Raw genomic sequence first — 13,007 nt, 5'->3', positions numbered from 1 at the left:
CGGGTTTTGCACGCGTTTGATATAAAATAAAATATACAATGTTTATATTTAGTTGTTTGCCGTTTGAAATATTTTTACAAGATATTCCTAATAAATTTAACTTGAACTATTTCTGAAATGTTTCTTTAATAAATAACACCGCTATCTCATAACGCAGCGAAGTCCCTATTACATAAAGTGAATAATTGATTGTCGAGCAATCGATATCAACCTATTCAGCACCATCGCCATGGACAGCACCTGGTAACGTCATACGTAAGAAAGAATCCCGCTAAGGTACAGTTCGGGAAACACGCCTAGAAAAGGTATACCTGTAGTTAAGGTTTAACTTAAGAGTCTTCGTAGCGCGCTAAGAGACAACGTTATCGGGAAACGCAGCCCAGGTCATTACACTTCTGACAGCTGATAAACAGCAAGTGACTTCTGAAGTTTATCAACTACTTAAGGCTGTGAAATTAATTATTTCAGAGGAGGCCCAGCAGGACTTAAAAGAGATGAAGGATACATTTCTGAAAAGCTTTGATCAACTAATATTAAAATTGTAACAATGTGCAATTCAAGCAGACAAGTGTCTTCGTGGTGTGGCAGATCTGAATAAAAAATTTTGAGCTTCTCATGGAGAAACTGTGGAAACTCAAACCACTCAAGTTCTTGATACTAGCCATTCATTACCTCTCAACCAAAACTGTTCCAAATTTATTACATAACCCCAAAATTAAGAGTGATCACATCAGATTAACCTTCCCCACGTTTGGACAACCAATGGATGATGTTGATCCTTTATTGTACTTAACCAAGTGTCATGATTTTCTAGCTCTTCATCCTTGGTCTGAGGCAGATCTCATGGCTACTCTCCGCACAATGCTGCATGGCACTGCACGAGAGTGGTGGGAGGTCAGTTGCTCCAGCACAGCGAAATGGAAGGAGTTTGAGAGAGCATTTCATTCTGCTTTCCTATCCGAAATATATGAGGATGAATTGGCTAAATGAGTCCACCCTAAAATACAGGGTAAGAAAGAAACAATTAGAGATGTTGCATTCACGTACTGAGCACTATGTAAAAGATGGAAAGCAGATTTTATAGGAAATGAGATCATTAAAATGATCTTAAAGAATAGCAAACCTTACTTTGCAAGCCAGCTACGAGGGTTAGTGAATACAGTAGAGGATTTGGTCAGGCTGGGTAACCAACTAGTGAGAGACCATGAGCAACAGACCATGAGCAACAGCTTCATTACGAAGTCAAATCACTACCCAACCGTCAGACTGAGAAACCTCCAGTTCTATGTTAGAGATGCAATGGACAACATTCCCCAGGAAACTGTCCATTGTATGCACCCCCAGCATCCCAACAGTCATCCGGTCAGCATTTTAACCATTCAAAATCTTCCCACCACTCTGCAATGTCAGGTGTACGATTGACTAATAACACTGTAACCACTTCTTCAAAAAACACTCAACCTCAAAAAGAACTCCAGAGAAATCTTGCTCCCATGACCATACCACAACATTTGGTAGTAACTGTCTGCCTTGCTACATGGATGGGAAAAGCCATTGTGGATACTGGTGCCAGTTACACACTTATTCATTAAAGCCTTCTAAAACAATTTGCAACCCTTGAACAAGTACAGCAATAATTCAATTCAATTCTATTTTATTTATATAGCGCTTTTCACAATTGTTACTTGTTTCAAAGCAGCTTTACATGAGTAGATGTAGGTGAATACACAGAATAATCAATAGATAATATAAGAAGTAGAATACAGCGGCTAAGAATAAACCGTACAAGAGAGCGTAGTTATAATGTAACGTATACAGTAAAGTGCTAAGTTAAGCCAATGTTGGCTGACTCTCCCGGGGATGAAAAAACCCCTAGGAGAAAAACCCTGTGTGAAAACTCCTAGAAGGACAAAAACCCTTTGGAGAGATAAATATATATTTATATATATAAGCACGGTAGGGATAGGTAAGCTGATTAAACTGGTTCAGCCGGTGGTCGTTGGTCGCGTACTGGCTGGGCATCACGTTGAAGGACAGCCAGTAGATCAGTGGTGCGATGACCTTCACAGCAGCAGGTACTGGGTCTGTTTGTCTCATTGCCCTTGGGGTCGAGGACGAGACAGGGAGAGAAAAACAGAACTATATTAGCGTAGGGGCCGTTCGCATGTAATGGAAGTGTCATACAGTATTGTGGTTTAAAATCCGCTCGATTCCAGACAGGCTACCTATTGCGGCATGAGTATATTACCCATATGAGGTATGTGAGTGCTTTGTTCTAGACAAACTAACTATTGTGGGATAAGTACATTTACTGGACATTTTATGTGAATGCTTTGTTAAAGAAGAATGTCTTAAGTTAAGCTTTAAATTGATATACTGTTTTTGATACTCGAACATTATTTGGTAAATCATTCCAGAGATTAGGGGCTAAGTAGGAGAAGGATCTACCACCTTTAGACACTTTTGATATTCTAGGGATAATTAAGTGGCCAGAATTTTGTGATTGCAGTGTACGTGGTGGATTGTATTCTGATAGTAATTCTTTAATATACAAGGGTGCTAGGCCATTTAAGGCTTTGTAGGTGATAGTAATATTTTAAATTGTATGCAATATTTAACTGGTAGCCAATGTAAAGATGCCAGAATTGGACTTATGTGGTCATACTTTTTAGATCGAGTAAGCACTCTTGCGGCGTCATTTTGAACCAGCTGTAATTGGTTTACCTGATTTGCGTCAGATTTGCGACATCCCCCGAGTAACGAGTTACAATAGTCTATTCTAGAGGTCATAAAAGCGTTGATAAGCTTTTCTGCATCTGATGCAGACAGCATATGGCGTATTTTTGAGATATTTCTAAGATGGAAGAATGTTGTGCGGCAGACGTTGGAGATATGAATATCGAAAGATAGATTGCTGTCAAACATCATGCCTAAGTTGTTAACTCTTTCCCCGCCATTGACGAGATATCTCGTCAATTAAGAGAAAGCGCTTCCCCGCCAATGAGGAGATTTTCCGTCTCTCCACAATACCGCTATTATCCACCAGGTGGCGCCCTTCCGCAACTTTTTAAAACCGGAAGTATTGCCCTATGGCAAGCTGCTGCATGTCCGTGTCTGTTTTAAAGATCTCTCTGAATGTGATCTCTATGAAAAGTCCTTCATAAAAATGGAATTATCTCTGCTTTTTGCTCAAAATGTGGTGTTTTTGCAAAAACCTACCCATATTCAAAAGCTGATTGCAAAAGAACCACTAAAGGTAGGATGAAACGGTTTTGTTTGAAAGCAGAGGGTCTGTTCTTTCATTTGGTATATTGTATGTTTATATATTTAAAGAAAAACATTTTCTGGAAGGCATTAAACTTTGGTGAAAATCATGAAAAACGCTGGCGCTGGCTGGCAACTTTTTTTAAAAACGCTGGTGGTGAAAGAGTTAACTGTGGAAGATGGCACCACCGTGCAGCCATCTATGGGCAACTTGTAATCTGACATATTATGTTTGGAGCTATTTGGTTCAATAATAAGTATCTCTGTCTTATCTCTGTGCCATCCAGTCCCTAATATTAATGCAGTCTGTTAGCTTAGAACAGTGTTTCTCAACTCCGTTTCTGGAGGCCCACAGCTCTGCACATTTTGTATGTCTCTCTTATCTGCCGGCCTCAGTTCAGTTCATGGAGATCTCTGCTAATGAGCTGATGATTTGAATTTGAACGGGGGAGTGATATGACTCTTCCTCATTTACATAAACAAAGTGATATCGATTAATTAGATACAATCTAAACCAGGCTAATGCCTGACCACTGATGCCAACATAGTTTTCTAGTCTATTGAGTAAGATTCTGTGATCTATTGTGTCAAAGGCTGCACTAAGGTCTAGTAATATAAGGATTGAGATTTCACCACGATCGGATGTTAAAAGGAGGTCATTTGTAACTCTTAGCAGTGCTGTCTCTGTGCTGTAGTGGGGCCTGAATCCTGATTGGAACTTTTCATATGTATTATTATTAACTATGAATGTGCGTTGCTGGCTTGCCACTACTTTTTCTAATATTTTAGAAAGAAAAGGTAGATTTGAGATTGGTCCAAAGTTATTAAGATCTCCCTGGTCAAGGTTTGGTTTTTTAATGGGCGGTCTAATAACTGCTAGTTTGAAAGCTGTTGGAACGTATCCTAATTCTAGAGATGAGTTAAAGATATTTAGTACCGTGTCTGACACTACAGGAAATACCTCTTTAAGTAATTTTGTGGGAACGGGGTCTACTATACAATAGACAATCTGAGACTCCTATAGGATGTTAAAGGCCACTATTTAGCTGCAAGATAAAACTGTTACATTACCTGTGGTTATCATCTCTTCCTAAGCTTTAGTTTATGCCATAGTCCTGGGTTTGAACATTTTTTAGTGGACTGCAAATTGATGTCAGTGAACTGTAATACTACTTTAAGTGTGAACCTACTAACGGTTGTCCATTTCTGCAAGGATATGCCAGTGAACCTCTTATGAGCCTACCTCTTAAGGAAAAGGGAAAACTACCTAAGGAAGTGCCATTCACCTGTAGTCATGGTACCAAAGAAAGACGGAAAGCTAAGATTTTGTGTAGATTACTGTAAAGTTAATGCAGTAACAGAAAATGATGCCTACCTAATACCACTTTCTTTTAGCTGAAAGCAAACCTCATCATACCTCCTGTTCTTGGACATCCTGATCTTCAGGTTCCTTTCATCCTATATACTGGATGCCCAACTCACACAACGAAAGGATCCTAACAATGAAGTTGTCACTGCATATTCCAGCCAAACATTAAACAGAGCTGAGGTTAACTACAGTGCCACAAAAAAGGAATGTTTGACAATTGTTTGGGCCTAAGAAAAGTGCCAACATTACATTGAACACAAACTCTTCACAGTAGTCACATACCATGCAGCCCTGCAATGGGTCATGGGATCCAAAAAGGCCAACAGTCGTCTTATTCAATGGGTTTTGAGACTTCAAAAATTAAACTTCGTCATTGAATATCGTAAGGGAAAACTCAATGCAGCCCCTGATGCTATGTCTAGGTCACCAATCCCAGCCAAATGCACCTTGTATACCAAGCAACAGATGGTCCAACACTTCCAGTGACCAATGTTGTCTTGTGGGAGGAACAACATAAGGATGATGAGTTTTTTAAACTATTCCAAGAAATAGTCGACAAATAAATCCCACAAATAGAACAATATGAAGTAATCAAAGACAAGTTTTACGGCAAAATGACACTGGCAAATGATCAGACACAGCACAGAGTGTATGTTCCTACCAGTCTTAGACCAACTCTCCTTGAGCATTACCATTCTCATCCTTTGAGTGGCCATCAAGGAATCTGTAAAACCTATAGATGGCTCTAGGAGGTTGTGTTTTTGGCCTAGACTGTGGTCAGATGTCAGGCAACATGTCAAGAGATGTGTGAAGTGTTAAACACTTAAACATGATAACCAGAAACCTGCAGGGAAACTCGAATCCATTACTGTCACTCATCCAAATGAAATGTTGGCGGTTGATATCATGGGTCCGCTGCCTAAAAGCACACAGCAAAATGAGTACCTGATAGTTTTTGTTGACCATTTCACCCGATGGACTGAGTTTTTTCCAATGCATAAGGCGACTGCACAAAATATTGCATAAATTGTAAGAAAAGAAATCCTAATCTGTTGGGGGTTCCTTTATTTTGTCTGACAGAGGATCCCAATTCATGCCCTCTGTGTTCAAAGAAATCTGTATGAAATGGAAAGTCACTCCTAAGTTAACAACCGCATATCACACACAAACCAATATGACAGAACAAGTAAACAGGACACTCAAAAACATGGTTTCAGTTTATGTAGATGACAATCACAGTAAGTGGGACCAATTCCTACCAGAATAACGTTTTGCCATGAACTCAGCCATTCACACTAAACCATTGGTATAAGCCCAGCCAAACTGCAGCTTAGGAGAAAAGTCTCCCTCCTGATGATTCCTTCTACGATGTAGTTACTCACCTTAAGCACCTGCAAGCACATGCAAGAGAGAGTATTAGGAGATCCCAACACAGACAGCTCTGCAACTACAACAAAAAAAGACAAGATGTGACATTCAAGAATAAACAGTGAGTATGGCTTTGTAACTTTCCTCTTTCTAGTGCACCAAAAAAATTCAGTGCCAAGTTAGCCCCAAAATGAAAGGACCATATCATGTGTTAAAGCAACTCTAACCTTTAAATTACTGCATAACACTAGAAGCTACAGGAGAAGATGTGCGCACAGCTCATGTGTGCAATCTTAAAATGTGCTATCCCACTGCTAAAAACTCGAAAGCCAAGAGAGAATTCGACTTCAGGATCTTTTCCAGAAGACTTCAGATGAAGAAGATTGCCTGGGTTTCTGAGCTCTTTAAACAACCATGGGTTTTTTCAGCAAGGGAGGGAGACTGTGACAGAATGGAAAAGCTCATCGAGTAGTTGGAGGCGTGTGTTAGAAATTAACCACGCAGGTATAAAGGCAAAGCTCATGTCATGCGGAGAATTATTGAAAACCGGAATATTTGCAATAACCCAGTCGCACACGGCCATGTAAACACCGGCAAAACACAAATATGCTCATATTCCTGTTTTTAAAAACCTGAATATGATCCCTGGGTTACCCCTTTTCTATCCCATATTTTTTTAGATTAAAATACTTTAATCTAACTGATCAACACAAAAACAAAACGCCATAATATAACTGATTGCTTACCAGCATTAAAACCACTTAAAATAAAAACCTTTATAGGTTTTTTCTTTGTATATGCGTCCGCTCCGTGGATGAGGAAGCTGCAGCCAATAACGGCGGTGGCTTTATTATTAACTGACTCAACTCTTGACTCTTACCTTTTTTGTTCTGTATTTTTTTACTCGCATGGGCTATATATCTACATATTTTCGACCAAGTAAAACTCAGGATATAATGTAAGTTATTATAGATAGTACTAAACTTAAGAAATGATGACAAATCAGTCTGACTAAAAATGATCTATCCAGCTTAATTTAGCCAAAAGACTGATTTATTCGTTTTCATACTTTATAGATACACATTAATTTATCTACTTATATACTATTGAAAATGCAATGAATAAATATTCATTGCCTTCTGTATTGCATTCCTTTTGCACATTTACAGGTGCATAAATACTGTCTAGTTTCCTTTCTTTAAGACACTGCTGTGTTCTGTATTTACCGATGCTCTGTAAATTTGCACTTAAAAAACCTTTTAAAGAAATTGTTCTTCAATTTATTTTTTTATTTTTTTCAAAAGTATTTTTAACTGTAGTATAGCTTGTTATGGGGTTAGATATGTAGCCTACCCTGCTTCTACATCTGTGCACCTTGTTGTTCTGGATTTAAATAATAATTTTATTTTAGAAATGAAGGCGTAAAACCGCATAGCACGCTAGTGAGCCATGCAAAATCACCGCAAGGCAAATTCCATCACCGTGACAGCCCTATCTTAAGGTTGTCCATCCAGACGCTAAACCTGCGTTGATGTTTACATTGGGATATTGCCAATTGATTACAGATTCCATGTTTACAGGAGTAACTCTCTCTTCTCACGCATGTAAACAGGTTATTCCGAATGTTGACCGCATGTAAACATAGTCAGTGGCTGAGGACGGGGCTTTATTAGTGTGACATCACATTAACAAGAGAATGCTTTGGTTTAATATGGACTTTTCATGTAGGGTTGTGTTTTATTTTTCATCGTAGGGTTGTTGTGTTAATACACAGCCCACACACATTTATGTCCAAAACCTTGTAAAAGTGGATTTTGCATAATAGGTGCCCTTTTATATTGACTGACTAAGACAGGGCTCCATACAAAAAAAAAAACACTATGGAGCGCCTGGCTTCTATGAGGTGGATAACAGGCAACAAATGTATTAATTTTATAATTAGAAGGTAAAAGTATTAAAAACAAGCCTCCATAGTTAAAGTACCCTTTAAACGGGAAGTGTACCACTTTTAAAATATCAAAACACTTCACCTTAACACCAGTTTAACACGTAGCCATCTATAAACAAAACATTTCAATGTTTACTTTTCCAAATTCGTGTAAACACTGCGGCTCTTTCTTAAAGCATTCTGGGCGTTCAAAACATTGCGGGCTTAACCAATGACATACTATAAACACGGGGTGGGGCAATCTTCAATTATTTACAGTCATTGGGCGGTTGTGTATCAGTACCATTAGTGTTGCTGGCAGTACAGAAATGGCAATTCACCTGGGTATAAACATGTCATGCTGACGTCTGAAGAAACTTCTATTTGTGTTCTTGCAGGAAAGCGAGACATCAGACGCAAATGGATAAGTACCGTAAAACTTCAAAAAATAGCCCGGGCTTTTATTTTCCCAAACCTATCGCCACACCAGGCGTCTAAAAGAGACAGGCGTCTTTAAGAGAAAGGCTTTTAATTTAATTATTCCAGCATGACAGCAGGAGGTTACCACATATTACGTTGTATTTATAATTTGAATGTGTTTAACAAATTAGTTTGTGTAAAAATAACAGTCTTAAATTATTGGCAGCATAAATAAAGCAAACGGGGATATGCTTTTTTATTGGTTGTTGCGTGAAATCTTACCAAGATACAACAGTGCTATTTTCTGATTGGCATTGTGTAGCCTCTTTCTTTTTTTTGGGATTGGCTCGCTCGTTTAGAACTCCAGGGGAGACGGGCTTGATAGAGAGAGCAGTCCAGATACATTTTGGGCGCTGCAGCATATTAAATATGATAAATCGTGTTTCCGCGTAGGAAATACAATGTATGGCGGGAGTGCATGCATGACAAAAGACTGAAAGCCTGGCTATTTTCAGCGGCCTCTAAACACTACCGGCCCACCGGGAAAAGTCCAGACTCTCCCGATTGCCACTTCGCTACTGTGATCATCACTTCAATCCTGACGACAAACCTTGTTGTGTTGTCATAGTGATGAATAATGGAACAACTGCGTCTGTCACGTGACATCTACCGGTAATAAAAACTTAAGCGTGTGCTATCTGCACCATAGAACTGGCTTAAACAGACAATCTGACGGGTTTTAGGCCGGTGACACACTGGATGCGTGGCGTATCTGTTGCATGTCAGTTGCGTGGCGGCTGCGTCGCGTTTTCTGTGTCTGTACATACCAGAAGCATGCCTGACTCGGCGCTGACGCGCTGCTGTTGCTATAGGTGACATATATTTTGGCTGGAAACGCTTCCAAGACGCTTGCGTGTGGCGTGAAAAATAGGCGTCGGTTCTATTTCTAGCAAGCACGCGTCTCATGCAGGCAGTCTGCAAGCTCTAACCTGTTAACATGGAAGCCGAATTAAAAACGGACACGCCACGCAGCTGAGACGCTCACGCCACGCATCCAGTGTGTCACCGGCCTTAGAAGATTAAATACAACCCGAAACTAAAAAACAGACCAGGCCTTTATTTGAGACAGAAGTTTATTTACCCAAACCTGTCGTCACACCAGGCGTCTAAAAGAGACAGGCATCTATTTGGGACTCGGCTATTATTTGAAGTTTTACGGTAACTATATTATCTACCTATATTCATTTTAATGAGAAAATAATTTCATGCACTTCATAAAACACAATGCATGAGATGTATCGTTCATGACACAAGCTTGCATGTTTCTTGCTTGTCAGGTGAGCACAGTAACTGTGTTCGAGTGAGGAATACGACCCAAATACTTGTTAATGGCTGCACCTCCATTGGGCCTATAGAAGTGACTTCCTGCAGTGGTGACTGTGACACCCAGTCAATGTGAGAGCATACACGCACCTGTTCAATAACAAACAAGAAGTCTTATGAGCTCTCCAAAAAACCTCTTACTGTTGACACTCATAGCACAAATATGTAGTCCCTAACACACTGACATGTTAATAGCTGATGTAGTTATGGGGTTATTCCTGTTAGACCACTAAATAAGATGACATCTGTTTACACACATTTGACTGTCTTTTATTTCTAATCCCGCACAGGTATTCCATGGAGGCTAACAAAATGATGACCAGCTGCTCTTGTTGCCGAGAGAGTAAAATCAGCACTAAAGAAGTGAAGCTGAAGTGTCCCGATAACAGCGAGATCATGTACAGCTACGGCTACACTGAGAGCTGTGAATGCACACTAACAAAGTGCATAGACTAGAATACTTCTAGCATAAAATGTCTTTCAGTTTTTGCCTTGATTACTGTTGATTTAAACATTATCTGTTGAATAAGAAAGCTATTAAAATAATTTAAGCGATTGTAGTGCATAATTCACAAACATTACTTTAATAGGGTGCTAACTTTAGGGAATTTTGGGAACTATATTTTTCTGCTTTAGTTTAATAATATAAATTGAATGCCAAAATGAATGATGAATCCAATAAAGCAAAATAAACAGCAACAGCTAAAAATCTTCATGAGTGGCTCTTCTAATAAGCAAACATTTTTTTTCATAAAAATTAAATTACTCTGGTATTTGTGTGTATAATAAATAAAAATATAAAAAAATTTTTTTAATTAAAATAGACAGGAAAATGTAATGTGTTTTAAGTTACCTTTCAGTTGGTCATTACGATGTCACAATGTGACCAACGAATTGGGAATGTGCTTCGCGGGACCAAACTACTATTGTTGTCTCTCGGGCCTGGGTATAGCGCACGCTGAGGCCGCATTCGTGGAGGGCTCATGCTCCGTCTGCAGGATAGAACTCAGAAAGATCTGTTTGCCTATCCAGAGACAACCCATTGTCGCATGTTTTATTCACTGACCAAGGGCCCCCCTCACCTTAAACAGATAAAACAGTGACATTCAGCCCATGTGTCGGCTTCCACCTCCGTTTTGGTGCTACACTATAGAGTCATTATGGAACACTGTAAGTACCAAAATGCTTACAAAAATCTGGTACTCCTCCACCGCTTTGGCGGCCAATAATGCGGAGCATCGGCTGTCAGCCTCTCACTAGATGTATTCTCTGTAAAACTGTGTGAGGCTGGGCGTCCACGCTGGGTTCCTATGTTTGTATTTCCGTGGAGTTTAATTCTACCACATTTTCCAGCTCTGCGTCTCTCTCTCTCTCTCTCTCTCTCTCTCTCTCTCTAGTATGTTACTTAGAGAGTTTTCATGTGTAAAAAACCTGTCGGATGTTACGCCACCCCAGGGTAACCTCCTTCCCAGTTTGCCTAGTTCACTATTGTGGGTTAAGGAACATGTAGTGACCGGCCTTTCTGCAGTAAGCCCAGGTTCCGCCTCTTTAAGATAGAAGACAAAAGGTTTACGCAGGCACTGGAGTGCCACATAGTTATGGACTGAAAGGGAATATCTCGGTTACATGTGTAACCCTCATTCCCTGAAGGAAGAAATCGGATACGTCACGTCCCGTTGCCATAGTTTGCTGTTCCACCACTGATACCAGACGTGCACTAGATGCTCGGCTTTCTCAGCAAAAATAGCTGATTTGGTATTGCACCTGGTGGTCGTTAAATACTCGCGCAGTGGGGTGGTGCCCGGGGTATACAAATACAGCACTTGCATGCCAAGTGAATTGTCATTTTAGTAGCTTCTTGAAGCAGAATGGTTCCCAATTTGTCAGTCACGAAATGACGTCTCTGTTCCCTTCGTTCAGGGAACGAGGGTTATATACGTAATTTTTACATCATGACCGGAAAGTATTAGGCTGTTTACACCTGGTATTAAGATGTGTTTTCATTAATCGGATCACAAGCGGACGAGAGAGACACATTCCCGTTCACACCTGGTGTTTTAATCCATCTCTTTTGTCCACTTTCGACCACTCTGTCTTGTTTATAATGAGGGGATGGTCTGTGGACGAGTCATTAAAACACTAGCATGAGAAATAACGGATTTAAATTGATATTTTAGAGCACTTGAAGAAACTGTCACACGCTCGCAAAATGAGGCAAAAATTAAATGAGGCTGAGAGCAGCCGCTTTAGTTTTATAAATGACAGCCTAAAGGCTGTGCCGAACACAGTGGGTTCGAGCTAGAAGTCAGGTCAAATGAAAAAACATTGTGCCTGGTACATCACATTAGACCAATAGCCAGAAAGTAGGCGGTCTTTCGACATTCGACTACAGGAGCATCTACACCACAAAAGCAATCCAGTCTAATGCGTTTTTGGCTACCTCTGGATGTGGTCAAAAGTGGACGAGTTCAAAACGTTTAACCTATTTACACCTGTCTTTGTCACCTGTCAAAACGCATCTTAATACCATTCTCTATGATCAGTACCAAACACTGAGAATGTAAACAATCAGGTTTGTTTCATTTGTATGTTAATAATTATTTGTTGTGTTAGCAGGTACAATTATTAAACTTTCTCCCCCCAAAAAATCTGGAAAAATGTAACTTGCGTCAGATGTCATTACAATAAAAAACAGCATATTTGGGAATCCTGGAACTAGGACTTTCCTACAGTACAACAGTATTTAGATGAACAAACTTAGAAATTATAATTATAACCTTGTGAAATTATTTACTGCAAATTAAAGAATTGACATCAGTCTGTTTTTGAAATGTTTTAAATAAGCACACCACACATTCTATCAAAATGTACTTGCAGGCAGATCAATGCCATCATAACTGTATTTTAGGACATATGATGAATGTTTTATATATTTTATGAAGACAAATTTTTAGATGCCTTGTCGCTGAACTGGTATACACTATTGCCAAGGAACAAACACACAAAGCAATAAAATTTAAAAGACAAATTAAATCTAGTCATTAATTTATGTTTGTTCAGTTTACACACCCACTAATTACATCTAACATTATATAAATTACCATACAGTAACATTAAGCTGTATCATAATATTAAGGTGTACCTGTCCAGAAGGTGTAGCCTGTTGTTTAAAGAACATGTTTTATAAACACATATTTCATATGTATCAGTTTACTTTACAATATTAAAAAGAAAATGACAAATCAAATATCATATTTTATGATGCTTATTTACACA

General features: G+C 39.3%; 1 long non-coding RNA gene across 1 annotated transcript in view; it reads left to right on the top strand.

The window, feature by feature from the left end:
- LOC135781766 (uncharacterized) overlaps window positions 1-10,465 on the top strand; it is a 99,721-nt gene extending 89,256 nt beyond the window's left edge. Inside the window, exons 3-4 of the long non-coding RNA XR_012335845.1 lie at window positions 9,686-9,803; window positions 10,022-10,465. This is a non-coding gene — a long non-coding RNA (uncharacterized lncRNA). The remainder of the gene's footprint in view (window positions 1-9,685; window positions 9,804-10,021) is intronic.
- The last annotated feature ends 2,542 nt before the right edge of the window (window positions 10,466-13,007 follow it).

The sequence above is a fragment of the Paramisgurnus dabryanus genome, chromosome 23 (genome assembly GCF_030506205.2).
Source record: "Paramisgurnus dabryanus chromosome 23, PD_genome_1.1, whole genome shotgun sequence".
In the NCBI taxonomy this organism is placed as follows: Eukaryota; Metazoa; Chordata; class Actinopteri; order Cypriniformes; family Cobitidae; genus Paramisgurnus; species Paramisgurnus dabryanus.
This window is presented reverse-complemented; position numbering and strand designations above follow the sequence as displayed.